Consider the following 27487-nt stretch of genomic DNA (forward strand, 5'->3'; position numbering starts at 1 on the left):
CCACGTCTACGAGCATAGCATGGCACTATAAGCATAACGTAAAAGTAACTCCCAAGGTTTGAATGTAACAGGGTAATAGGTTCTACCTCATCAACTACTTCCCAATACCCACATGTTATCAATCCTACTCATGCAATGTTTGAGGGTTGAAACTAATGCATAAAAACCGGGTATGAGAATGGTATGATCAAAGTGTGAACTTGCCTGCAATGTTGATGAAGATGATTCGCACTCAAAACTCTTGATAGATCTACTCGTCACACTCCGGTCAATCTATCGTAAGCAAGCAATAGTAACCACACATAAGCAATCACTCAAAAGATCAGAAAGATCGAAGAAGACGATTCGGAAAACATCAAAACCAAGCAAATAGTACCAAAATTATGTGAATTTGGCCTTATCACAAGGTTTAGGTCAAGAGCTTCGATTTGCAAAAAGAATCAACTCAAACGGAGCTACGAAACTCAAGTTATGATCAAACGAAGTTTGAATTCAAATCTGCTCTAATTCAAATTTTAAACTTTTCAAAAACATGTTTGAGTTGGATTACTGGATAGAGGAGATCATAACGAAGACGTGGGCGTTGGTTTCGTTGGATTTGGATCAACGAGTAAAAAGTAATGATCGTTTGAAGTTCAGGGACTAAACTGTAAATAAAATCATCATAGATAAGTCCCTGGCCGGAATTAAAACAGAAAAAGAAAAAGACTAAACTACGAACGTTCGTTACCGAACGCTAATGGACGAATTCGTTCGCTGCGAAGGGATAAACAGCTAACGTTCACCGAATGGCCTAACTAAAAAAAAAGAAAACCGATCTAAACGAAAAAAAACCGGTTCACGCTTTTGGGGTTTTACCGGTCGGGCGGCTCATCGGTTTTACAAAAAAACCGGCGCTGGCGGCGGTTGGCAGATCGGTGGCAGCGGCGTGCATTCGGCGAGCCGGCGAGCTCCGGCGAGCTCCGGGGTCTGCGGCAGGGTGCGGCGTTGGGCGGCAGCAGCGGCTCCGGCGGGCGAGCGGCGCGGGGCGAGGCAGCGCGGCGCGGCAGGCGGCGGTACTAGCGAGCGGCTGCGCGGCAAGGGCGGCTGTGGCGGTGGCGGGGCGCGAGATGCGGCAGCGGCGCGAGCAGAGAGGCGGCGGGGCAGGTGCGGGGAGAGAGAGGGGGTCCGGCTCCCTTTTAAAGGGCCCTCGGGTGCGGCGCCTTGCGCGAGGGGGCAGGGAAAGTCCGGCCTCGGCACGGACGCCGAGGTCGGCGCAGTGGCGGCGTCGCTCGGGACTCCGTCCCGAGCTGGAGGGCGAGGCGGACGGGGAGCTGGGCTGGGCCGCGGCCTGGCAGGAGCTGGGCCGGCCCAGTCGGCGAGTGATTTTTTTAAATAAACATTTTTTCAGAGAACTAAAATAATAAAAACAAAATAACTAAAAATACTATATAGGCATATAATATATCAAAATTTTCAAAAAAAGAAAATCTACCACGTGAACATTTTTGTAAATCAAATAAAATCCAAAAAAATTCAAAATAATTTAAAGAGTGCTACTGGTCTAATAAAAACTCAATAAAATTATTTTAAAAAATACCAAAATGATTTCAAATTAATTTTTCTCCAATTTTTTATTGTAGGGAATCATGTTACCCTATTTTCCATGTATTTTGTTTTTGAAGAAGAAAATAATTTGAAAAAAACTCAAATAACTCCAAATTGAAAATAATTTCCAAAAGGACTTTGAATTTGATCCTTTTAATTTCCAACTCATATTTCATATATTTTGAAGAAGTCAGTTTATTTTCTCTCATGAAAATCATCGAGTTGCATAAAGTTTATGAATTTGAAATATTTTCAAACAAAATTCAAATATTTTCAACAACCCTTTTCATTTAATTTAAATGGAAGAAGTCATGTCATCTTCTCTCTAGGGTTTTGTGTTGAAAAGAATTTGAATTCACGGAGATCACGAATGCAAAATGAAAGTTTGGGAAAGTCCTTTTATCCCCTCTCATTTAACTTTCAAAAGTTTCGAATTCACTCACTTTCAGACAATCAATCAAACAATCAATCAAATCTATCTATTTATTATAACATTCCAATATTTAGAATTTTGGGATGTTACAAACCTACCACCCTTAAAATGAATCTCGTCCTCGAGATTCGGAGAGGCTAGAAAGAAAAGGTTAGGGTTTGGGGGTCTCCTCAAAATCCATCGATCGTCTCCGGGGTCTCGGGTGCCACCACCCTTAGGAACATTGTTACGGTTCCATCAAAACTCATATACTTCATCCATATTGTTATCAGTGTCGGTCTTCTCAGATCTTCAGGATAATTCCTTATCTGGCTCTTTCGGTAGTGGCATAACCTATTCCTCAATTCTCCTGTCCCTTCCTATTGTTAAGGTTACTCCGAGACCGGGTCTTCTTACCTGACAGGTCTGGCGCCAATACTAACTAACTATCGATATCTCATGGTGGTTAACAATTTAGGGTTTCTCCTGCAGGAAATGGGTCTGGGTTGATCCTCACCGTATAACCTACGGTTGGCAACAACTGCCGTGTACAAGGGAAAAATACTTATACCATTCTAAGGTTTTAAACAGAGTTTTGATCATCGTCTCTCTACTATAGGTAAGTCACTCAGATTTACCATCCCATATATCAAGGCGAACAATAAGAGTAAGTCGGTATGGTGATCAATCCATCCCGCACCCAAATCATTACCTTGTATACGGTTTAGCGAATCTCGCATTCTAACACTCGGTCATCCTCACAAGCATTGCAGAATTTCTCTTGTCGACGAACCAAGTTCAGATATATCCATAGATTCTGCAAGCCAAACAAACATCTATCATTCCTTCACAACTCTCAGGTTTTGCGTTACTCCTATAAGATCGTCTATCGATAAGGGCATATCCTCTTCCAGGGTTTTTCCTTCAGCAAGAGTGTGCTTGCTTCTTGGCAGGTCCTGGGGCCTGTGGGTTATGGCCCACCTCATCACTTGTAAACCTTGCACTTATCATCGGGCAACTGATCATTATTCCAGCTTCCAACTTCCTAGTATTCTTAAATCCATCCAATTGTACTGTCTTCCTTCTATTGGCACCAAACTAGGACATGTTTACTCAGACTCATCATGGAGTTTCCATTGATCCATATTTCCAACATCATACCTCCTTTATATCCAATAGTAATTTATCTATTCATCCCCGTGGGATATCCCTCATACCGGGATAAAAACTTATACTTATGAAGTCCATATTCCACTTCGTGGAACATCATTATCCTTTCCAGGGTCAAGCGTCCTTACATGGGAATATTGGCCATCTCTGCATGGCACTTCTTCAACTGGGAAATGTGAAACACATCACGAACTCCTGAAAGTCCTTCGGGTGACTCCAACTTGTTGGCCACTTCTCCCATATGCTCCAAAACTCGGTATGGTCCTACAAATCTCGGGGCTAACTGTCCCTTAACTCCAATCCGTTTAACTCCTCGCATAGGGGACACGCGAAGACATGCTCTGTCTCCAATTTCATAGACTACCTCATTGAGTTTTTTTAGTCTACATAACCCTTCTACCTGGACTGCGCTACCTTCAATCTATCTCGAATAAACTTAACATTGTCTTCTAACTCCTTTGATCACCTTTGGTCCAAACAACTGTCGGTCTCCAACTTCATCCCACATACTCTTGGGGCATCACACATATCGTGACAAAACTCGTATTCATTTTGTCTGAAATCCATTACAGGGTACTACCACCCTTAAAATGCACAAATCTTCCATAGACCATATTTCTCTTATCCTCAAAAATGGTCAAAATCCTTCTTCATAGAGTAACAACTCATAAAATCCATATCAGTACCAATGATGCTACTTTATTCATTCTCAAATGATTACAATCTCTCGCTTCTCCATTACATGTCTCAACTCAACACCTCAATATAAAATAAAAATGTTCTCACTTCTACTACTCCATTTCTTTTGTTGCAAATTCAACTATCTAGCACAAGTTTCCTTCTCCTTGGGGCATTCTCTGGCAAAGTGCCCTGCTCCATTACAACTAAAACAAATTACTTCTGACAAGTATCGAGGTTCCCTTTTTGGGCAATTGTTGAGGTAGTGCCCTGACTCCTTGCACCTGTAACAGGTGATATGACTCAGGTCCTTCCTGGAATCCAATCTGCTTCTCTTCCTGGACCTTTCCATGCCAATCATGGCTTCTATTTCCTGTGGGTCATATTCTACTTCCCCTGTCGGGAATTCTACTAGATCCCCATTCATGCAATTCTGGGAGATGTGACCTTCTTCTCCACATGAATAGCATGACTTGGTGCAGGGTTTAATTGGTTCTTCTTTGGGCGTGTCCTCCACCTCTTCCTTCATCACAGTTTCTTCTAAAATTTCCATGAGGGCTCCTTTCATTACTTCTTTCTTCTGCTGGATGGTTCATTGTACCATGGGGTAAATGTGACACTGAGCAGGATAGTGGGTAGTCCCTTCACACAAGAAACAAGTAATCTGCCTATTTGGGCATTCTTCAACTGGGTGACTTCCTTCACAATTAGGGCATTTATCCTTGTGTTCTTTATGGGTGTGTCCTATTTCTCCACAAATCGTGCATGCACAAGGTTTCTTCATATCCTTTCCATAAGGTTTCAACTTCTGGGACGCAAGCCGAGACTTTGGCAAAGTCAACTTTAATTCTTCCCAAGTGGTTACTCCTTGCCATCCATTCATGGTTTGGTATATCCTCCACCAAGTAGCAGCACCTCTTTCAAAGCACTGAAGAGCATGCTGGGTCATATCCTTTCTGACTACAGGATTATTCTTCATGTGATCCTCCATGTTCTGAATCCATCGGTCTGTCTCCAATTGACTCATCGGTCCAGAAAATATAAGCTCATCTTCATTCATCTTATATTGGGTCCATGTGGGTTTGGGGTAAGATAAGAGAGAGGGAGAGGTATACACACAATACAAACAAAAGTTTTGAAAAGACAGATTTTATTTGTGGCCGTCGGGAAAACCTCAAACAAATGACGGCTCACAAACGTCGCATCTAACGTAGGTATACAACAGGGGTTTGGTCTTCTAAAGGTCAGTAAATCTTCAACGTCTCCAAACTCTTCAAGCCTTGTTCATGCCTCCAATGGCTTCTTCCGATCATGCTTGTCTTCTCAAGTTCTTTTGCCAGATCATATTTGTTGACGTGAAATCTCTCATGACATCCTTTAATATTCTGAACATCCTTGGCATGAACCATGGTCTAGTTCCTGACGAATCTCCGATTTCTTGAGGTTTTGCTCCTCCAGCTTGGCTACTTTCGCTTCTTGGACCTAAGTTCTTCACGAAATGCTCCTTGTCAAAATACGGCTTCTTGTAGCTCCATCTTAACTTCTTGATGTACTACTCCAGATCCTGGTGATACACCGGCTAAGGTTAAAACTTCATCTTACTAATAGGTGCTCCATCAGCCTTGTTCCATCAAATCCATTCTGAAGAAATGCATCCTTGACCCAGCACGGTGACAATAGCATTAGCGGTGATGACATCACGGATAACCGTGTTTCTGCCCTTGTTATTGCCATGAGCTATCTTCCATAGTTGATATCTCCTGCCTTAGGGTTTTCAAAACTTCGAGTTCTCATGCTCCTTGTTTCAGTCTTTCTCCGATACACCTTGATCTCGGGTATTGACAACTTCCATAGTCTGCCAAGTTCCATAAGGGTAGCCTTCCTAGGTCATACAAATCTGGAAAATTCTTTAGAGTCTTCAAATTCTCCTAGTCTTCGGAGTCTTCAACCGTTGTAGCTTCCATTATTATGATGTATGGTAAAATCCTCTTCATTCCAAAGTGGTCTTAGTTGTCCGGTATCTTGTACTTCTTGGAGAGGTCTCATCAGTCAAATCTTTGTGTGGTCAAAAGGGGAAAGGGGTATGGTCTCACTAAAGGGAATATTTGAATAAGCTCAGAAGAGAAGAGAGGTAAAAGATCTTTTTGAAATGGAAAGTTGTAGAGAAAAATCTTTGCTATGGGCTTGCCAGTTTCTAGGGTCACGTCATACAGTCAACATGTGCTCTGATACCATCTTGTAGCGACCCGACCCGAATGGATCAAGTCTCTGTGCTTAAGTGTCATCCCTGGATCAGTATGCTGACACACACAGTACTCGAGGATTTATAACAGAGGTAAATCACATGTAAAAGTAACATAAATACTATTACCTCAATCCAAATAGCGGAAGTAACAAGGTTGTGGATTCCCATCAACACCAACGACAAAGTTGAGTGTAGAAATCATAACCCTAACGTATCACTTACTCGTCGTAAGAAATCCTGCAACATGAGACGTTGCAGCCACAAAGGGTCAGTACATTGAATGTACTGGCAAATTCACACCATAGAGAGAAAAGATGAACAATGGTTATCACTACATGCATATATGGCTGCTGGAAAAGCTCTATGGTTATAATGTGTTTTGCGAAAAGCCAATTTTCCCCTACTACAAAGGAATAAATTTTATTTAACTATCATGGTGGTTGTTAAACATTGAGAATGGTTGACAGCATTCTCAATCCCAATTAAGTAACATCATTAAAGCCCAACAATATTCATTTAAAGTAACATGATGAGATCAACAGGATAGTCCAAGAACTAGATACTCAAGACGTCCATAACCGGGGACACGGCTAATCATGATTAGTTTATACACTCTGCAGAGGTGTGCGCACTTTTCCCCACAAGACTCGATCTCCTCCGTTGGATTTCTCGCACTACATGGTGTTTGAGAAACGGATGACCGAGACATAGTCTTTCAGAAGCGTTTGCACCTTACGATATGTAGACCGTACCACCCACAACCCCTACATCTGCTAGTCTACCACTGTAAGAGTTCACACGACTTAATCAACTATGCTAGAGCCCATAATAGCTTGTGGCTGCACACGGAAGTTTCTAGTATGAAAAATCTCATGATCCCTTTGAGCCTGGGTGGCGGTCCATAAAAAAAACAGGCAATCCTGGTCTACCCCGGTGCCTAGACAGGCAATCCGAGAATAACCAGGTGCCTCAATCCACCCAGATGTGTGTTTAAGTTGCCACCTTAAGTAAACCATTAATTAACAATCTCACATCTGTCATGAATACTCTCAAAACCCAATCCACGTCTACAAGCATAGCATGGCACTATAAGCATAACGTAAAAGTAACTCCCAAGGTTTGAATGTAACAGGGTAATAGGTTCTACCTCATCAACTACTTCCCAATACCCACATGTTATCAATCCTACTCATGTAATGTTTGAGGGTTGAAACTAATGCATAAAAACTGGGTATGAGAATGGTATGATCAAAGTGTGAACTTGCCTGCAATGTCGATGAAGATGATTCGCACTCAAAACTCTTGATAGATCTACTCGTCACACTCCGGTCAATCTATCGTAAGCAAGCAATAGTAACCACACATAAGCAATCACTCAAAAGATCAAAAAGATCGAAGAAGACGATTCGGAAAACCTCAAAACCAAGCAAATAGCTCTTGCAACATAAAACTATTTCTAATAGTACCAAAATTATGTGAATTTGGCCTTATCAGAAGGTTTAGGTCAAGAGCTTCGTTTTGCAAAAAGAATCAACTCAAACGGAGCTACGAAACTCAAGTTATGATCAAACGAAGTTTGAATTCAAATATGCTCTAATTCAAATTTTAAACTTTTCAAAAACATGTTTGAGTTGGATTACTGGATAGAGGAGATCATAACGAATACGGGGCGTTGGTTTCGTTGGATTTGGATCAACGAGTAAAAAGTAGTGATCGTTTGAAGTTCAGGGACTAAACTGTAAATAAAATCATCACAGATAAGTCCCTGGCCGGAATTAAAACAGAAAAAGAAAAAGACTAAACTACGAACATTCGTTACCGAACGCTAATGGACGAATTCGTTCGCTGCGAAGGGATAAACAGCGAACATTCATCGAATGGCCTAACTAAAAAAAGAAAACCGATCTAAACGAAAAAAAACCGGTTCACGCTTTTGGGGTTTTACCGGTCGGGCGGCTCGTCGGTTTTACAAAAAAAACCGGCGCTGGCGGCGGTTGGCAGATCGGTGGCAGCGGCGTGCATCCGGCGAGCCGGCGAGCTCCGGCGAGCTCCGGGGTCTGCGGCGGGGTGCGGCGTTGGGCGGCTGCAGCGGCTCCGGCGGGCGAGCGGCGCGGTCGTGCGGCGCGGGGCGAGGCAGCGCGGCAGGCGGCGGTACTAGCGAGCGGCGGCGCGGCAAGGGCGGCTGTGGCGGCGGCGGGGCAGAGAGGCGGCGGGGCAGTTGCGGGGAGAGAGAGAGGGGGTCCGGCTCCCTTTTAAAGGGCCCTCGGGTGCGGCGCCTTGCGCGAGGGGGCAGGGAAAGTCCGGCCTCGGCACGGACGCCGAGGTCGGCGCGGTGGCGGCGTCGCTCGGGACTCCGTCCCGAGCTGGAGGGCGAGGCGGACGGTGAGCTGGGCTGGGCCGCGGCCTGGCAGGAGCTGGGCCGGCCCAGTCGGCGAGTGATTTTTTTTAAATAAACATTTTTTTTCAAAGAAGTAAAATAATAACAACAAAATAACTAAAAATATTATATAGGCATACAATATATCAAAAATTTCAGAAAAATAAAATCGACAACGTGAACATTTTTGTAAAGTCAAATAAAATCCAAAAAATTCAAAATAATTTAAAGAGTGCTACTGGTCTAATAAAAACTCAATAAAATTATTTTAAAAAATACCAAAATTATTTCAAATTAATTTTTTTTCCAATTTTCTATTGTAGGGAATCATGTTACCCTATTTTCCATGTATTTTGTTTTTGAAGAAAAAAATAATTTGAAAAAACTCAAATAACTCCAAATTGAAAATAATTTCCAAAAGGACTTTGAATTTGATCCTTTTAACTTCCAACTCATATTTCATATATTTTGAAGAAGTCATTTTATCTTCTCTCATGAAAATCATTGAGTTGCATAAAGTTTATGAATTTGAAATATTTTCAAACGAAATTCAAATATTTTCAACAACCCTTTTCATTTAATTTAAATGGAAGAAGTCATGTCATCTTCTCTCTAGGGTTTTGTGTTGAAAAGAATTTGAATTCACGGAGATCACGAATGCAAAATGAAAGTTTGGGAAAGTCCTTTTATCCCCTCTCATTTAACTTTCAAAAGTTTCGAATTCACTCACTTTCAGACAATCAATCAAACAATCAATCAAATCTATCTATTTATTATAACATTCCAAAATTTAGAATTTTGGGATGTTACAATAGGCTGACGCACCGTAGTAGTGGGCCTCCCAGTTTGATTTCCCGTTGATGTCGCGCAGCCGAGCGCAACATTATTGGGAGCAGTTAATGGGTGGCTAGGATTATGTGCTGATTGTGTGAGACGCTCTGAAACTGAACAATGATTCTACAGATCAGATTTGAGGTTTGGGTAGGAATCATCAAAAAATCTAGGAGCTTGGAGGGCCTCAGCATAGGATTTGCGATTGGAGGATCTGTGGACCGTACTCCATTCTTGATCAAGTTCTTTTCGGTATAGCTAGAATTCTTTTCTGAAACCAGGGCCTCCATTTCCCTAGAAGAAAAAACCCAGGTTGAACAAATCATTAACAATATTGCCCCCTTTCATGATCGCAAAACCCATGAACTTGGAGCAGAACACAAACTTGAAAGACCAATTATGGAGACAAGAAACCTTGAAACGAGACGCATGACCCCCGAAACACGACTGAAGAATGAGACTAACCGAGTCCGCATTGATATGTAACTTGGATCTTGAGATTTATGCAACCATGATGAACTCTCTGGAGGAAGATCCATCAAAGTGAATGACCGATGAACGAAATTCCTTCCAGATGAAGGCTTCAAACATGAGGCCAGCCTCAAACTTGAGATCAGAAAGTGCCATGAGAGACAAAAAGACTCAGGAGGAAGGTGTCCGTCCTAGGCGGGGTGCCGAGCGACCATATGGTGGACGCCGAGGCCAGAGTGGCCGTCGACATAGACTAGGAGCAATGGCCGCCATGGCCGGAGTGGTCGTCGATGCTGGCTAGGAGCGGTAAAAGGAAGTTTTTACCTTCTGGTGGTGTAGATTGTAGGTGAGTGGAGTCATACAATGGCAGTCGCTTCAGATGTGAAACTCTGTTATCATTATTTTGACTGAAATAATATTTCATAAGAGCAAAGTTATGTGTACCACACTTCCTCGCATGACTTCGTATGATGCAATGAACCATCGTTGGACCACATTAATGTGTAGCTACCATAGTATCATAGGCAAATCAAACATCAATCTATCATATGCACAACCGTTCCAATTTTATAACGGTTTCATATGTTGTGTTGTGGCATATCATGTTAAAATATTGCCTTAGATTATTAAAAAGAACTTATTTAGCGGCGCTTGAAACTAGCTCAAGATTGACTCGAGATCGTTACAAGCTGAGGACGAGCCACTTTCTACGACTCAACCATGAGCTTCGCCGAGTTTGAGCTTGCATTAATTTTAGTATAAGTTGAGTTGAGCTTAGTCCAACTCGCTTGAATCTGGTTAAATCTGTTTTCACCATGTCATATTTTCTTGAACTTCTTTAGTGGCCTCGGAAAAAGTATGTTTGGACAAGCAAGCTGGTGGCCTTGGAGTTTTGGACATTATCCTGCAAAATAAAGCTCTTATGACTAAGCATCTACACAGATTCTTCGGTCATCATGATCTCCCCTAGGTCCATCTAATTTGGAAATCCTACTACTCCTTTGACACACCCTTTACAAGACCAGTAGACTCCTTCTAGTGGAGAAGTGTCCTAAAGCTGTCGCCACATTATAAAACAGTTTCATGTTGTCAAGTTGGTCATAGTAACTCTGCATTTTGTGGTCTAATAAATGGGTTGAACATAGATGCATGGAATTGTTCTCTGAGCTTTACTCTTTTGCAATTAATGATAAAATTTCTCTAAAGCAAGCCATAGACAACCCTAGTTTGGAAGAGCTTTTTCACATACCACTTTCCATTCAGGCCTTTAATCAGTTCGAAACAATGCGGGACTTACTTAACCAACTCCAGTTTCACGATGGATATGATTATTGGCCTTATTCCTGGAAATCCTCTAAGTTCTTCACAAATAAAGTGTACAAATCTCTAAGACCTACAACCAGTGCCCACCCTCTATTCAGTAAGATTTGGAAAACTACTGTTATGCTAAGATATAGGATATTCTTTTGGCTAATCCTTCATGACAGACTAAACACTAGAAATTTGTTGCAAAGGAAATTCCTTTGGTTGCCCTCATACTCCTGTGCTATTTGCTCTGCTTAATGCATGGAAACTACTTTTCATCTATTTTGGGACTGGCTGTAGAAGAAAAATCAATCTCTGTTACTCGAAGAAAAATTACTTATGTCTTCCTTGATATTTAGCTACTGGCCACTCAGATCCCTCATGAGTTGCTTTGGACATAATCATCATGAGTTTTTGGAATAGATGGATGCAAAGGAAAAATAATATCTTCAACAACGTTACCCCTAGCTTGCTCTATTGGAAAATTTTGCTCAAGCAAAGATCTTAGGATTGTGGGTTTAAGACTCAAAGATGCTAAGTCTCAGATTCTGAAAGGCTGGATTGATACTATTATTTGATCTTTTAGATGATTCCTAGAGCATGCATTGGCTAATCGCCTCCTGCTCCTGCTCCTTTTTGTTTTTAGTTTTCCTAGTTTTCTTTTCCCTCTCTTCTTTCTTTCTTTTTATTATTTGTAATTGGTTGAAATTTTATTTTAATGAGAAAAATGTTGTAGATGATTGATCTATAGTTAGGGCTAAAAATCGCTCGCACTCGACTTGTTTGTATCCCTACTTTTCCTAATGTTAAGAATCATTTTGGATACCGTAGGAACGAAAACACGGTTCAAGAGAAGTCTAAAGATTATCGTCAACACACATTCCGCTGATAGAAATAGTGTGCATGTAGGCATGATATATACATGAAATCTTTTACTAAATGTAGGCATACACATGAGAGTTGAGCTTCCTAATAATTTTAGAAGCATCAAAATGTGAATAACATGTGCATTCAATGTTAAGAACAGATGATTAAATATGAGTTGCTTAATACTTTCTTATATCTAAGTTGGCGGCCTCTCGCTAATGTCTTTATGTTGGGATTCACACATTGGTGAAGAGAACCAAAATCACACGGCTAGCAACATCAACTTGGGGTTTGGAAAATGTAAATGAACTCAGGTGTAAGTTGCGAGGCCCTTATATGAACTCAATATTATAGCACATTTATCACGACACCCTCACCCCCATGTCCACAACTTCTATCTCTCGAGACACTATCAATCCCACCACCTCTGTGGGACAGCCATCACCATGGCTTCTCTTCATCACTTTGAGGCCACCTTCATCGGCACCACTCTCCCCCATGGCTTTTCGAGGTACAAATCAATGCTTTAGATGAAGTTTTGGTACATCGTCCTCAGGGCGGTTTTTTCTTCCGACTATGCAAGTGGAGCTACTCCCTCAGCATACAAAAGACATAGATAAACAAGTCCACGACTAATTATAACAACACAAGGATAGGGCAATAAAATTGGTCCGTTCGACACAAGTCCATAAACACATAGACAAACAAGTTCATTGACAATTATAACAACATAATGATATCACAATAAAACTAGTCCATTCCACACAAGTCCATGAAACACATAGACTTGAAAATATTTATTGACAATTATAGCAACATCGGGATAGGGCAACCAAACTAGTCCGTTTCCGCACAAGTTCATTAAACATAGATCAACAAGTTCGTTAACAATTATAACAACACAAGGACAGCCAACAAAACTAGTCCATTCCACACAAACCCATGAAACACATAGATAAACAGTTCATTGAAAAATATACCAACATAGGGATAGGACAGCAAAACTAGCCCATTCCACACAAGTCCATGAAACACATTAATAAACAAGTTCATTGACAATTATAACAATATAAGGATAGAGCAACAAAACTAGTCCATTTCACATAAGTCCATGAAACATAGATAAATAAGTTCATTGACAATTATAGTAACATGAAGATAGGGCAACAAAATTAGTCTATTCCACAAAAGTCCATGAAACTTTTAGATAAACAAGTTCTTGAAACTTATTACAACATCTACCCCTACTTATAAATGCATGAGTTGGGCAAATCCAAATGATTTTAGCCATTCACCCACCGATATCCAACGTACCACATCGTTCCAATGTTATATCCATCACATCACCGACAAACTGGAAACACCGCTAATTGCATTAACTATAATTGATTGTAGGAACATACTACTTTATGAGTTGGGTGAATCCAAATGATCTCAAACATTCAACCTACCGACAACTTGGAAACACCAAATTGCAATTAAATTTAAAAATAACATTAATTGATAAGTGTAATTGATTTTAGAAACAACATTAACAAGCTACCTCAACTAATTTCTATGTGATGCTCAACCACAAACTAGGTTTTGGCTCTGGTGTTTTCTCTCAGAAGATTCACTCAGATCTCTTAGAGGGGTGCTCAGACAAATACTTGTAAAATCAAACAAAGCAACCAACCAACAATGATTGGGTGGGGGTGGCTATTTACGACCAGACCAAACCCGAGGGTGAAATGACCAATAGGGACCTGCGGCCAAACCAATGATCAATCGACACGTATCCAATAGACAAATTTCAAACTCACGTGACAACTTTCCTTGAGGAACAAGTATAGCTGACTCCACTCCCTGAGGTTTCCCTCGAAGCCTAGAAGAACTACGTCTCATGCTTACGAGTAAAAACTCAACACACGTAGAGATTTATCTCAACTCACTTGGGATAAGTTCTTGGTTAAGCATCAACACAGACTAAGTATTGAAAATCTTGAACAAGTAGTACGGTTACCCTATGACTCAAATGAAGAAAATGAAATTATGAAAGAAAACACCATCTTCATTCTTCTTCGTTGTAGCCAATCGATCCTCGAACAACACACCATATCAATTGCTTAAACACAAGAATTTTTAGGGGGTCGCCTCCAATAGTAATCTCCCTGGTAGCAAGATCCTCGAAAAATAATCATTCTTCTCTACTGCGCAAATGATCATCGCCTGAGTTTATGGAAAACTCCTTAGAACTCCAGGGACTATTTTACTATGTGTGCACTAGAAAACACTTTAGTCCCTCATCAGTTTTTCCCAACAATCTCCAAAATACTCAAGGGGCACTAGATTGCACCAACAAAACCAAAAGGCTCGACACGCCCTTTGAGTGGACAAACGAGGGTGCTAATGCAGGCTACAATCGATGCAGAGTGACCACGACCATGCAAACTAATACGTCTCCAATGTATCTATATATTTTTATTGTTCCATGCTATTATATTATCTGTTTTGGATGTTTTATATCCATTAATATGCTATTTTATATTATTTTTGGGACTAACTTATTAACCCAGAGCCCAGTGCCAATTTCTGTCTTTTCCTTGTTTTTGAGTTTTATAGAAAATGAATATCAAACAGAATAAAACTGTACAATGATTTTTCTTGGACCAGAAGACGCACGTAGGACTTGGAGAGGAAGTCAGAAGTCCCGAGGGCTCCACAAGCCCTCAGGGCGCGCCCTAGGGGGGGCACCCCTGGCTTGTGGCCCCCATGGGAGTCCTCCGACCCTAGTATTTGGCCTATAAATTCATAAATATTCCCAAACAACCAGAAGCGTCCACCAAAATACTTCTCCGCCACCATAACCTTCTGTTGCCGTGAGATCCCATCTTGGGGCCTTTTCCCGGCATCCTGCCGGAGGGGGATTCGATCACGGAGGGCTTCTACATCAACCCTATTAACCTTCTGATGAAGCATGAGTAGTTTACAATAGACCTACGGGTCCATAGCTAGTAGCTATATGGCTTCTTCTCTCTCTTTGATCCTCAATACCATGTTCTCCTCGATGTTCTTGGAGATCTATCCGATGTAATCTTCTTTTGTGGTGTGTTTGTCGAGATCCGATGAATTGTGGATTTATGATCAATTTATCTATGAATATTATTTGAATCTTCTCTGAATTCTTATATGCATGCTTTGATGTCTTTGTATTTCTATTTGAATTGTCGGTTTGGTTTGGCCAACTAGATTGGTTTTTCTTGCAATGGGAGAGGTGCTTAGTTTTGGGTTCAATCTTGTGGTGTCCTCACCTAGTGACAAAGTAGGGGTAGCGAGACACGTATTTGTATTGTTGCCATCAAGGGTAAAAAGATGGGGTTTTCATTATATTGCTTAAGTTTATCCCTATGCATCATGTCATCTTACTTAAGGCGTTACTCTGTTCTTATGAACTTAATACTCTAGATGCATGCTGAATAGCGGTCGATGTGTGGAGTAATAGTAGTAGATGCAGGCAGGAGTTGGTATACTTGACACGGACATGATGCCTATATGCATAATCATTGCCTTGGTTATCATCATAACTTTGCGCTTTTCTATCAAGTGCTCGACAGTAATTTGTTCACCCACCGTAGTATTTTACTTCAAGAGAGAAGCCTCTAGTGTAACCTATGGGCCCCAGGTCTATTTTCCATCATATATTTTCAGATCTGTAGACTAAAAAACCCAAAAATATCTTGATGCAATTTATTTACTTTTATTTTGTTTTACGTTTTAGTAATCTTTTATATCTATCTCTATCAGATTTCACCTTTGCAAGTGATTGTGAAGGGATTGCCAACCCCTTTATTGTGTTGGGTGCAAGTGTTTGTGATTGTTTGTGCAGGTGCATAGATTGGAGACTTGCTTGTATCCCCTACTATATTGATACCTTGGTTCTTAACAAAAGGGAAATACTTATCTCTACTTTGTTGCATCACCCTTTCCTCTTCAAGGGAAAAACCAACGCAAGCTCAAGAAGTAGCACAAACACATGGAGTACTAAGATTCTCGAATGCCAAATATTAGGCAACATCCAACCAAAGGGGAGTTACCGGAGTGGAGGCGAGAATAAAAAGCTCCCCAATATACTACTGAATTGGACATGAATGCACATGCACAATTATTAGTAATGACAGGGCAACAAGACTAGTCCAATCCACTTGAAGTGCATAAACAACTATAACAACATACTAAGTTGAACAAGTTCGTGCAACACATAGGTAAACAAGTACATTGACAATTATAACAACATGAGGATATTAAAAATTATTTTCACAAAAAATAGAGGATAATAACAATTCCAAAGGTAGGGGCACAAGGATATTGTAGAAGAGTACTCCATCTATCAAGTGACAAACAATCATACGTTAACAATCCCATCTATCTACTCATCTGGATGGATGATTGAGGCATCAACGTTGAAGGATACGAGGATGCATCATAGATAAAAAAAAATCACTCCTCAATGGCATGAGCCAAAAGATGGATGCATATGATGTGTTTTATTTTGGTAAATGATATCAATTAACTAGTCTATCAATTCCATAAATTGCATGTAGTAATAAATGGATCAGCAAAATTCTTTCTAATATTTTAGGTAGAAGAAACATTTCTTCTAGAAATCCTAGATCTTCTTGTGAACTGTCTCCTCACCTTTCTCAAGTTTTTGGATTAATGATAGCAGAGGCAGGCAATTAGTTCTGGGTTGAGTTCCTCATGTGTAACAAGGTCCACCTTTACCTCCTCAAAAACATGATCGGTAACAACCAGGTCCTCTTGAACTAGGAAAACCTCATCAAAAACATGCACATCCATCTCGCCCGGTGATGAGAAGCCCATGATTTCCTTCCCTAGTCGAGCCTCTCTAAAATAAGTGTGAGAGGTAAGGAGGCAATGAGCTGACTAGGAAATAGTTTTACCGTCGCCTTCGAAGCCAATACTAGTTTAGGTCCCATCTAGATTAGTCCATCCACCATTATCGTACTTGAGGTATATTGTGTTACCCACCTCTTCGATCTCAACAAAGTTGTTCGACCGATACTTTTGTTACCTGGTAATTCAAGCTTTAGTATCTATACACACATACACATGATTGGCATAATTTCATCATTGACACTTGTCATTTGGGACTACACCGCGTCCATGGGAGATGAGAGTGTTACAGCCTAGGGGTGCCTCACCTAGATTCCTAGTAGTTGGCCCAAGTAGGTTGGCCTAAGACCCCCTGGGCCATCTTGTCGGCCCATGGGATATGGAGAAGGAAGACTGATACGTCTCCAATGTATCTATAATTTATGAAGTATTCATGCTAATATATTATCATTCTTGGATGTTTCACAATCATTTTATGGCAACTTTATATCATTTTTTGGGACTAACCTATTGACCCAGTGCCCACTGCCAGTTGCTATTTTTTGCATGTTTTTTACTTCGTAGAAAATCAATATCAAATAGAGTCCAAACACCACGAAACTTTTTGGAGAATTTTGATGGACCAAAACACCCAGGATGGGGCAGAGCAGCACCTGGGGGTGTCCCGAGAGGGGCACAACCCACCAGGGTGTGCCTGGGGGCCCCGGCGCGCCCAGCTGGGTTGTGCCCACCTTGGTGGCCTCCCGCACCCCCTCTTTACCCTATAAATTCCCAAAAATTCCAGAAACCCTCGGGGTTAACCTATATTAGAAGTTTCGTCGCCGCAAGGTTCTGTGGCCATCGAAAACCAATCTAGACCCCGTTCCGGCACTCTACCGGAGGGGCAAATCATCACCGATGGCCATCTTCATCATCTCGGCAGCCACCACGATGAGGAGGGAGTAGTCCACCCTCGGGGCTGAGGGTTTGTACCAATAGTTATGTCTTTAATCTCTCTCTCTCGTGTTCTTGAGATGTCATGATCTTGATGTATCTTGGGCTTTGTTAATATAGTCGGATCATATGGTGTTTCCCCCTCTCTATCTTGTTGTGATGAATTGAGTTTTTTTCCTTTGAGATTTCATTGTTATCAGATTGAATACTTTTATGGATTTGAGAGCACTTGATATATGTCTTGCATATGAATACTCATGGTGACAATGGGGTATCATATTGATTCACTTGATATGTGTTTTGGCACTCAGCTCGCGGATTCCCAAGGAGACATTGGGGTAATCTATGCATAGGGATTAATGCACATTCTTGTCTTTGTTTCTCTGGTAGAAATCTTGGGGCACTCTTTGAAGTTCTTTGTGTTGGATTGAGTATTATGAATATGAATTTGCTTTGGTGTTATTTTAGTACGAACTCTAGGATAGATCGAACGGAAAGAATAGCTTTGTGTTATTTTAGTATGAACACTTGAATAGATCGAACGGAAAGAATAGCTTTGAGGTGGTTTCGTACCCTACAAACAATTTATTCTTCTATTCTCCGCTAGATAGGAACTTTGGAGTGATTCTTCATTGTAGTTTGAGGGGTGGTTATACGATCCAATTATATTAGTATTGTTGAGAGGTTGCACTAGTGAAAGTACGGACCCTAGGCCTCATTTTCAAGCATTACAATACCATTTTTGTGCCTGTTTACTATTTGCTACCTTGCTGTTTTTATTTATTCAGATTATAAAAATATATTTCTACCATCAATATTACACTTTTATCACCATCTCTTTGCTGAACTAGTGCACCTATACAATTTTCCATTGTATTGGGTGTGTTGGGGACACAAGTGTCGGCGTTCTGGGACCGGGGTACCCAGACTTGCCTGCCTGCGGCCCGTGGCGTGGCTCCATCAGCGGCCCTGTATGGCCCAGTTCGGCAGCAACAACACAAGACCCTCGCGAGGGGCCAAGCTTCACGAGGCGGACGACACCAAGACCTCCCTGGGGGGCGGCCTCACTAGGCTAGCTCCCGAGGAGCGGAGATATCAAGGCAAGGTGCACCTCGCGAGGTTCGCATGTCGTGAGCCATGACGACCAAGGCCAGGCGGGTGCCAGCGGGCGCAGCATGCCAGTTTCCCCTTTGGTGCTAAGGGGGCAAGCGCAGGCGCGGAGTCCTAAGGAATCAAGCAAAGGATTCCATTTCGGTGCTACAATACCAAGACCACCAGGACGGTAGGACGGAGGTCATCACGGAGCCCACGACAACGTCACCACTAGAGCCTTTTGCGGGCGAAGACTACTTTTGTCAGGATAGCTTGTACTAGTTGTCTCCCTTCAAATTTGGCCGTTGTGGGATCCCTTCTCGCCTAACAGTTGGGAAGAGGACCAAGGCCACTATAAATAGGACTTAGCCACCACCGTAGCGGGGGATCGACCCATCTAGCTAGGAAGGGATGGATCAGTCAGATCATCCTCTCACCCACCAACTCATCGAGCTTAAGAACACCTCACCTCCCGAGGCTGTCCATCCATTGTACTAGTTTATCCTCAGCCCCTCAAGCCAATCCACCACCAAGCTGGAGTAGGGTATTACACAACAAGGTGGCCCGAACCAAGATAAATCTCCGTGTCTCTCGTTCTTTGCGTTTGTCGAGTCAAGTTGTGGAATCGTTGAGCCGACAGGTCAGGGAGTAGGAGTTCTTCGTACGCACCCCAGTGTTCGAACCTCTCAAGGGTCCGCGGAGCCCTGAATCCGACATTTGGCGTGCGAGGTAGGGGTGTGTCTCTCGGATTCCGGGTTCCGGCAGACCCTTGAGGTTCGAACACTGGGGTGCGCGCGGAGATTTCGCCTCCTACCTACCTGCACCCCTCCGCCCTGCTAGGATCTAAACTGTCGGAAGAACAACACAAGAGACACCGGGTTTATACTGGTTCGGGCCACCGTTGTGGTGTAATACCCTACTCCAGTGTGTGGTGTGTGGATTGCATCTTGGGCTGATGACGATGAACAATACAAGGAAGAACAGCCTCGCGAGGGTCTGTTCTTGGCTGAGGCGATGAACTGCTGGGAGGAGTTCAGTCACCTTTCTCTCTCTCCCTCTCTCTCTCTGCTTCCAACCAGCCGACCTCTTGCCATGTGGGTGGCTAGTCCTATTTATAGAGGCCCTGGTCCTCTTCCCAAATATCGAGAGGGAAGGGAGCCAACAATGGCGGGCTAATTTGAAGGGGGACAGGAAGTATCAGCTATCCTGACAAAAGTAGTCTTCGCCTGCGCAAAGCTCTGGTGATGACGCCGTCTTGGGCTCCACGGTGACCTCCGTCTCGTAGTCCTCCTGGTCTTGGTCTCGTTGCACCGAAATGGCAACCTTTGCCTGATGCCTCGGTACTCCGCGGCTGCGCTTGCCCCCTTTGCACCAAAGAGGGAAGGAGGACGCTGCGCGGGCTGGCACCCGCCTGGCGCCCTGAATCGTCATGGCTTGCGTCACGGGCACCTCGTGAGGTACCCCGCCTTGATCTCTCCGCCTCCTCGTGAGCCAACCTGACGAGGCCGCGCCTGAGGAGGCTCCGCGTCATCCGCCCCGCGAGGCTTGGCCCCTCGCGAGGGTCTTGGGTTTGTGTTGGTGAAGACGGGCCGTGCTGGGCCCCCCTTTGAGCCACGCCGCAGGCCGCAGGCAGGCAAGTCTGGGGACCCCCGTTCCCAGAACGCCGACAGTAGCCCCCGGGCCCAAGGCGCGCCCGGGCTTGGCCGTGCACAGAGGCGGAAGGGCAAGAGCGAAGCGCCGCGGGCCCTAACAGCCTGCGGCCTTAGGCACCGCGTGGCGGTTGATTGGACGTGGGCGTCTCCACTTCCCCATGGCGCCTCGGCAACTGCACTGACTGGACAAGTCCCTGCATGCAAAACGGGTCATGATTACCTGCGATCGTGGAGGTCAGCGGTTGGCCTCCGCCGGCTATAAGTACGGAACGGCGTGCGCCCTTCCGGTTCATCTCCCCTGGCTTCTCCTTCTTCTTCATGGCCCCGTCGAGGAGGTTCTCGGCCACGGAGAAGGGGAAGGCTTGCCAGGCAGAGCATGCCTCTCCCCCGCCCAAGCGCGGCCAAGGGCGCCCCCGCAAACATCCTGTGGCCACCACGGCAGCTCCCCGCGGCCGCGGAGACGCTTTCCAGCGCGGTGGCGGGCGGATTGCTGCGGCCGGGGGGTACGCTCCGGCTGCGCGTCCCCCTATGCCGCACTTTCGCGCTGCAGAGGTGCTGCCGGAGTTCGTCGTGTGGTCGGCGGAGCCGACTAGCACCCGGCTCCCACTTCCTCGCTTCCTCCTCGGCGAGCTCCCGACCGGCACCCCGGGCGGCCTCTGGCTTCAGGCCGACGGTTGCTGCAGCCGGGCCTCATGGGTTTCACTGGGGGTCTCCGCAGCTGGGAGCCTGGCCCTAGCCCGCGGTTGGCAGACGTTTGCCCGCGCGCGTGGCCTGGGCCGTCGGTGCACCCTACACTTCAGGTTCGATGGCGATGCCACCCTCTACGTGAGGGTGTTTGGGGAAGATGCTCGCCGCACAGGGTGTTGCCCCGAGGGCGACGACCGCGGTTGGAAACCTGTCTCCGACGATGATGGAGAGGACGGCACTCGCGGGGCTGGCGGCGCTCAGGGTTCCTCAAGCTTCTCCGGTTCTTCTTCAGGCGGCGACTCTTCTAGTGGTGGCCGCAGTCAGCCCCCACGCCGTCGTATCTGCTTGGGGGGTGGTAGCGTGTCCGCCCACCATCGCGCCCTAGTTAAGTGTGAGAGGGAGTCCGCCTGAGCTCTGGAGGCAGCTCGGGCTTCCCTGCGGGCCGGTGCGAGGTGAGCCGCACCAGATTTGTTCTTTCTCTTCCCTTTTCCTGCGTAAAAAAGGACAGTAGTGTGGTGCCCCGCGGGGCGTGCATGGGTTATTGCTGTTAATTATCGTTTTGCCTTCTTCATCGTACCTTCTGACTATGTGCCCGCGCGTGGATGGTTCCCGGCCCCAGCCGTGGGGGTGACTGACCCAGGCCCTGTGTTTGTGTCGCGGTGCCCGAGGGGCACGGACTGGAGGGGTGCTTCTGCAAGGGGCCCAGGTCGCGAACCCTTTGAGTGACTAGGATAGGAACACTCGCGAGGGTGCTCGGCTCTCCCCCTCGTGAGGCCTTGCACAAGAGAAATCGAGGCAGGAGCGTGAAAAGCCGAATGAGGGAGTCCTGGATTAGGGGGTGTTCGGGTAGCCGGACTATACCTTCAGCAGGACTCCTTGACTATGAAGATACAAGATTGAAGACTTCGTCCCGTGTCCAGATGGGACTTTCCTTGGTGTGGAAGGCAAGCTTGGCGATGCGGATATTCAAGATCTCCTACCATTGTAACCGACTTTATGTAACCCTAACCCTATCCGGTGTCTATATAAACCGGAGGGTTGTAGTCCGTAGGCAATCAACTCCATACACAACAATCATACCATAGGCTAGCTTCTAGGGTTTAGCCTCCTTGATCTTGTGCTAGATCTACTCTTGTACTACCCATATCATCAATATTAATCAAGCAGGAGTAGGGTATTACCTCCATCGAGAGGGCCCGAACCTGGGTAAAAAACATCGTGTCCCTTGTCTCCTGTTACCATCCGGCCTTGACGCACAGTTCGGGACCCCCTACCCGAGATCCGCCGGTTTTGACACCGACATTGGTGCTTTCATTGAGAGTTCCTCTGTGTCGTCTCCTTTAGGCCCGATGGCTCCTTTGATCATCAACAATGATACGGTCCAGGGTGAAACTTTTCTCCCCGGACAGATCTTCGTCTTCGGCGGCTTCGCTCTGCGGGCTAATTCACTCGGCCACCTGGAGCGGATCGAAAGCTACGCCCCTGGCCATCAGGTCAGGTTTGGAAGCCTAAACTACACGGCTGACATCCACGGGGACTTGATCTTCGACGGATTCGAGCCACAGCCAAGCACGCCGCACTGTCTCGATGGGCATGATATAGCTCTACCGCCGAACAGCGCCTTGGAGGCCGCATACGCATCGGTTTCGACCATTGATTCGGAGCATACTGTGCCGATGGAGGATCAGCGGTTGGACGCTGCCTCAGGGGTTGCGATCTCAGAGGTGATCGAGCCGAACTCCAGCCCCGCACTCTGCACGACCCGTGACTCCGAGGATCCGGACTCCTCCCCGGACTCCGAACCCCTCGCACCCCTGCCAATCGAATCCGATTGGGCGCCGATAATGGAGTTCACCGCCGCAGACATCTTTTAGTGTTCGCCTTTTGGCGACATCCTGAATTCTCTTAAGTCTCTCTCTCTTTATCAGGAGAGCCCTAGCCGGACTACGGTCAGCGAGGGTGGGATACGGACGATAAGGAAATTCAAAGCCCACCCACCACCCACTTTGTAGCCACTGTCGACGATCTAACCGACATGCTTGACTTCAGCTCCGAAGACATCGACGGCATGGCCGACGATGTAGGAGACGAACAGGAACCAGCACCTGTAGGGCGCTGGAAGGCCACCTCGTCATATGACATATATATGGTGGATACTCCAAAAGATGGAGATGGCGATGGAACAGTGGGGGATGACGCCCCCTAGAAACAGCCGAAGCGCCCGCGTCAGCGGCGCTACTCTAAATCCCGCCAAAGCAAAAACGGTGATTCCTGCACGGGAGATAATACTACCCCGGATAACGCCGAAGAACACCCATCTCAGCAAGATTCGGCACAGGAAGATGGAGAAGCCAACCCTCATGAGAGAGCGGCAGACCGAGAGGTCGAGGATGATAACTATACGCCTCCCTTCGAAGACGAGGCAAGCCTCGATGACGACGAATTCGTCATACCATCAGACCCCGCCAAACAGGAGCGTTTTAAACTAAGGCACGGGAAAATGCGCCCGACCTGCGAGACATACTGGAGGATAAGGCAAGACAAACAAGATTGATCTACGGATCGCGCAGGCGCCCTACGGCATGTGACAATGATCTTCACTCCAGATACAACAAATCCGGCCGGGCCGAACACAACAGACATAGCTCTTCCGAGCTACGTCGTGATATAGCCCAGTACAGAGGCGCCGCACACCCGCTATGCTTCACGAATGAAGTAATGGATCATAAAATCCCAGAGGGTTTCAAACCCGTAAACATCGAATCATACGATGGCACAACAGATCCGGTGGTATGGATCGAGGACTATCTCCTTCACATCCACATGGCACACGGCGATGATCTACACGCCATCAAATACCTCCCGCTCAAACTTAAAGGACCGGCCCGACATTGGCTCAACAGCTTGCCAGCAGACTCAATCGGTTCTTGGGAGGACCTGGAAGCCGCATTCCTCGACAACTTCCAGGGCACTTATGTGCGACCGCCGGATGCCGACGACTTAAGCCACATAATTCAGCAGCCAGAAGAATCAGCCAGACAATTCTGGACACGGTTCCTAACAAAGAAAAACCAGATAGTCGACTGTCCGGACGCAGAGGCCCTAGTAGCCTTCAAGCATAACATCCGCGACGAGTGGCTTGCCCGGCACCTGGGACAGGAAAAGCCAAAATCCATGGCAGCCCTCACGACACTCATGACCCGCTTTTGCGCGGGAGAAGACAGCTGGCTAGCTCGCAGTAACAACTTATCAAAGAACCCGGGTAATTCGGATACCAAGGACAAAAGTGGCAGGACATGTCAGAATAAGCAAAAACGCCACGTTAACAGCGACAGCAATGAAGACACGACAGTCAATGTCGGATTCAAAGGCTATAAATCCGGTCAGCGGAAAAAGCCATTCAAAAAGAATACTCAGGGCCCGTCCAGTTTGGACCGAATACTCGATCGCTTGTGCCAGATACATGGCACCCCCGAAAGGCCAGCCAATCACACTAACAGGGATTGTTGGGTGTTCAAGCAGGCAGGCAAGTTAAGGGCTGAAAATAGAGACAAGGGGCTGCACAGCGACGACGAGGAGCCCAAGCCGCCGAACAACAATGGACAGAAGGGCTTTCCCCCACAAGTGCGGACGGTGAACATGATATACGCAACCCACATTCCCAAGCAGGAGCGGAAGCGTGCGCTACGGGACGTATACGCGATGGAGCCAGTGGCCCCAAAGTTCAACCCATGGTCCTCCTGCCCGATCACTTTTGATCGAAGGGACCATCCCACTAGCATCCATCATGGCGGCTTCGCCGCATTGGTTCTCGACCCAATCATCGACGGATTTCATCTCATAAGAGTCCTCATGGACGGCGGCAGTAGCCTGAACCTGCTTTATCAGGATACAGTGCGGAAAATGGGCATAGATCCCTCAAGGATTAAGCCCACAAGAACGACCTTTAAAGGCATTATACCAGGTGTAGAAGCCAACCGTACAGGCTCAGTAACACTTGACGTGGTCTTCGGATCCCCGGACAATTTCCAAAGCGAAGAGTTAATCTTCGATATAGTCCCGTTTCGCAGTGGCTATCACGCCCTGCTCGGACGAACCGCATTCGCAAAGTTCAATGCGGTGCCGCACTACGCATATCTCAAGCTCAAGATGCCAGGCCCTCGAGGAGTAATTACGATCGACGGAAACACCGAATGCTCCCTCCATACGGAGGAGCATACAGCGGCTCTCGCAGCGGAGGTACAAAGTAGCCTTCTCAGGCAATTCTCCAGTCCGGCCATTAAAAAGCCAGACACTGCCAAGCGCGCCCGGAGTAACCCACAGTAGGACCGCCTGGCACACTCTGAGCAAGCGTAGCAATGCGGCCCCAACCCCAGCTTTCGCGACATAGCGAAACCAGTACCTCGCGTACATAACTACGCCCTTGAAATACCATGGGCACAGGGGAAGGGGCACAATAACGGCACGCCCAAAATACGTCTTAAAATGTACTAGGGGCTGCGGGATTCTTTTTTTTAATTTTTTCTTACTTTCAGGACTCCATACTTTGGACGACCTGTTCGGCAATTCGACTGCTGCACAAACGATGCAAGATCCAGGGAGGTAGACAAGCCATGCCGCAGTATGGAACTCCCAGGTGGTCTCTGTTACGAGCGGTATACCTGTTTTAAATACAATTCCGCGGCCTGCCCCTGGTCAGGACATACTGAATAGTCCAATATCTTTTGCTTACCGCACTATTTGCATCGTTCGGCTTTGATAAATAGCCTCTCTATAAACAATGCATAGCTTTTTGTCTATTTTTTGCATTATCCTCTTTTCATATATATGTTTATTAAATGACATGTTGCACCCGTACACTGTGGTACGGCAAGTACGCCAGGGGCTTCAGTACCCTTTAATATGGTGTGAGAAGTCCGTACACTTTCACAAGTGCGGCACCCCGAACTTATAGCACTATATGCATCGGCTCCGAATCATGATTTGGGTCAATAGTTGGGTTTGCCCGGCTCCTATGTTTTGGTGCCTTACGTTCCGCTATATCGGCTAAGGTAGCACTAGGAGAACCACTACGATTGTGCCCCGGTTGAGCTGGGTTAAGCACCTCAGTGGAGAAAGCTAAAACTGACTGTCATGATGAGGCGAGAGACCGGTCGCTGTTCGAGAGGTTTTTTCGAGTCCCTAAAGACTTATGCCGCTTCGAGTGAGGAGCCGGATTTGTCCGGCCAAGGCGTGGATAGCGCCCCGAACTCGGTCTTCCGAACTAGGGGCTTTGCCAAAATTTAAAATTATAAAGTTCTATGGCTAAGTGAGAGTGTTCAAGCATTATAGTCCGATTGCCTGGTTCGTTGTGCTGAGCGCCTCCCTCGAAGGACCCAACTATGGGAAAAAGAGCGCTCAGGTTTATCCCAAACACCCCAGCACTAGTGGCATGGGGGCAGAAGCCGACGACTGGCCATCTCTCAATTTTTTGATAAACGGCTGCATAGAAAATAATATTTTAAATTCAACAAGCATTGCTTAAGCGCCTATGAACAAGTTTTCAGCGCACAGGATAAAAACGAGTGCTTTTATTCAAAAATTACATCCTTGGTACATTCATCCGCCACAAGGCGGGCACCCGCAAGAACATCCTTGTAATAGTTCTCGGGCTTGCGATGCTCCTTCCCCGGCGGCGGCCCGTCCTTCACAAGCTTCTCACCGTCCAGCTTACCCCAGTGCACCTTTGCACGGGCAAGGGCCCGACGGGCACCTTCAATGCAGACGGAGCGCTTGATGACCTCGAGCCTTGGACAGGCCTCCACCAGCCGCCGCACCAGCCCGAAGTAGCTCCCAGGCAGGGCCTCTCCGGGCCACAGCCGAACTATGAAGCCCTTCATGGCCTGTTCGCCTGCCTTGTGGAGCTCGACCAGCTGTTTCAGCTGGTCGCTCAAGGGCACAGGGTGTCCGGCCTCAGCATACTGAGACTAGAACACCTTCTCCGTCGAGCTGCCCTCTTCAGCTCGGTAGAATGCGGCGGTGGCGGATAATCTACGGGGAAGATCTGCGAATGCCCCTGGAGAACTCCGGATTCGGGTAAGTAATAAGTAGTTTACTTTTATATTTCTGCTTTGCATAAAGAATGCCTTACCCGCTGCTATCTTCTTAATCTCCTCCAACTCTTGGAGGGCCTTTTGGGCTTCGGCCTTGCCAGACTTGGCAGTCTCAAGGGCCGCCGTGAGCTCGGACGCTTGGGTCTTTGACTCAAGCTCCAAACTCTCATGTTTTTTCATGAGAGCCTCAAGCTC

Source organism: Triticum urartu, chromosome 2 (genome assembly GCF_003073215.2).
Source record: "Triticum urartu cultivar G1812 chromosome 2, Tu2.1, whole genome shotgun sequence".
In the NCBI taxonomy this organism is placed as follows: domain Eukaryota; kingdom Viridiplantae; phylum Streptophyta; class Magnoliopsida; order Poales; family Poaceae; genus Triticum; species Triticum urartu.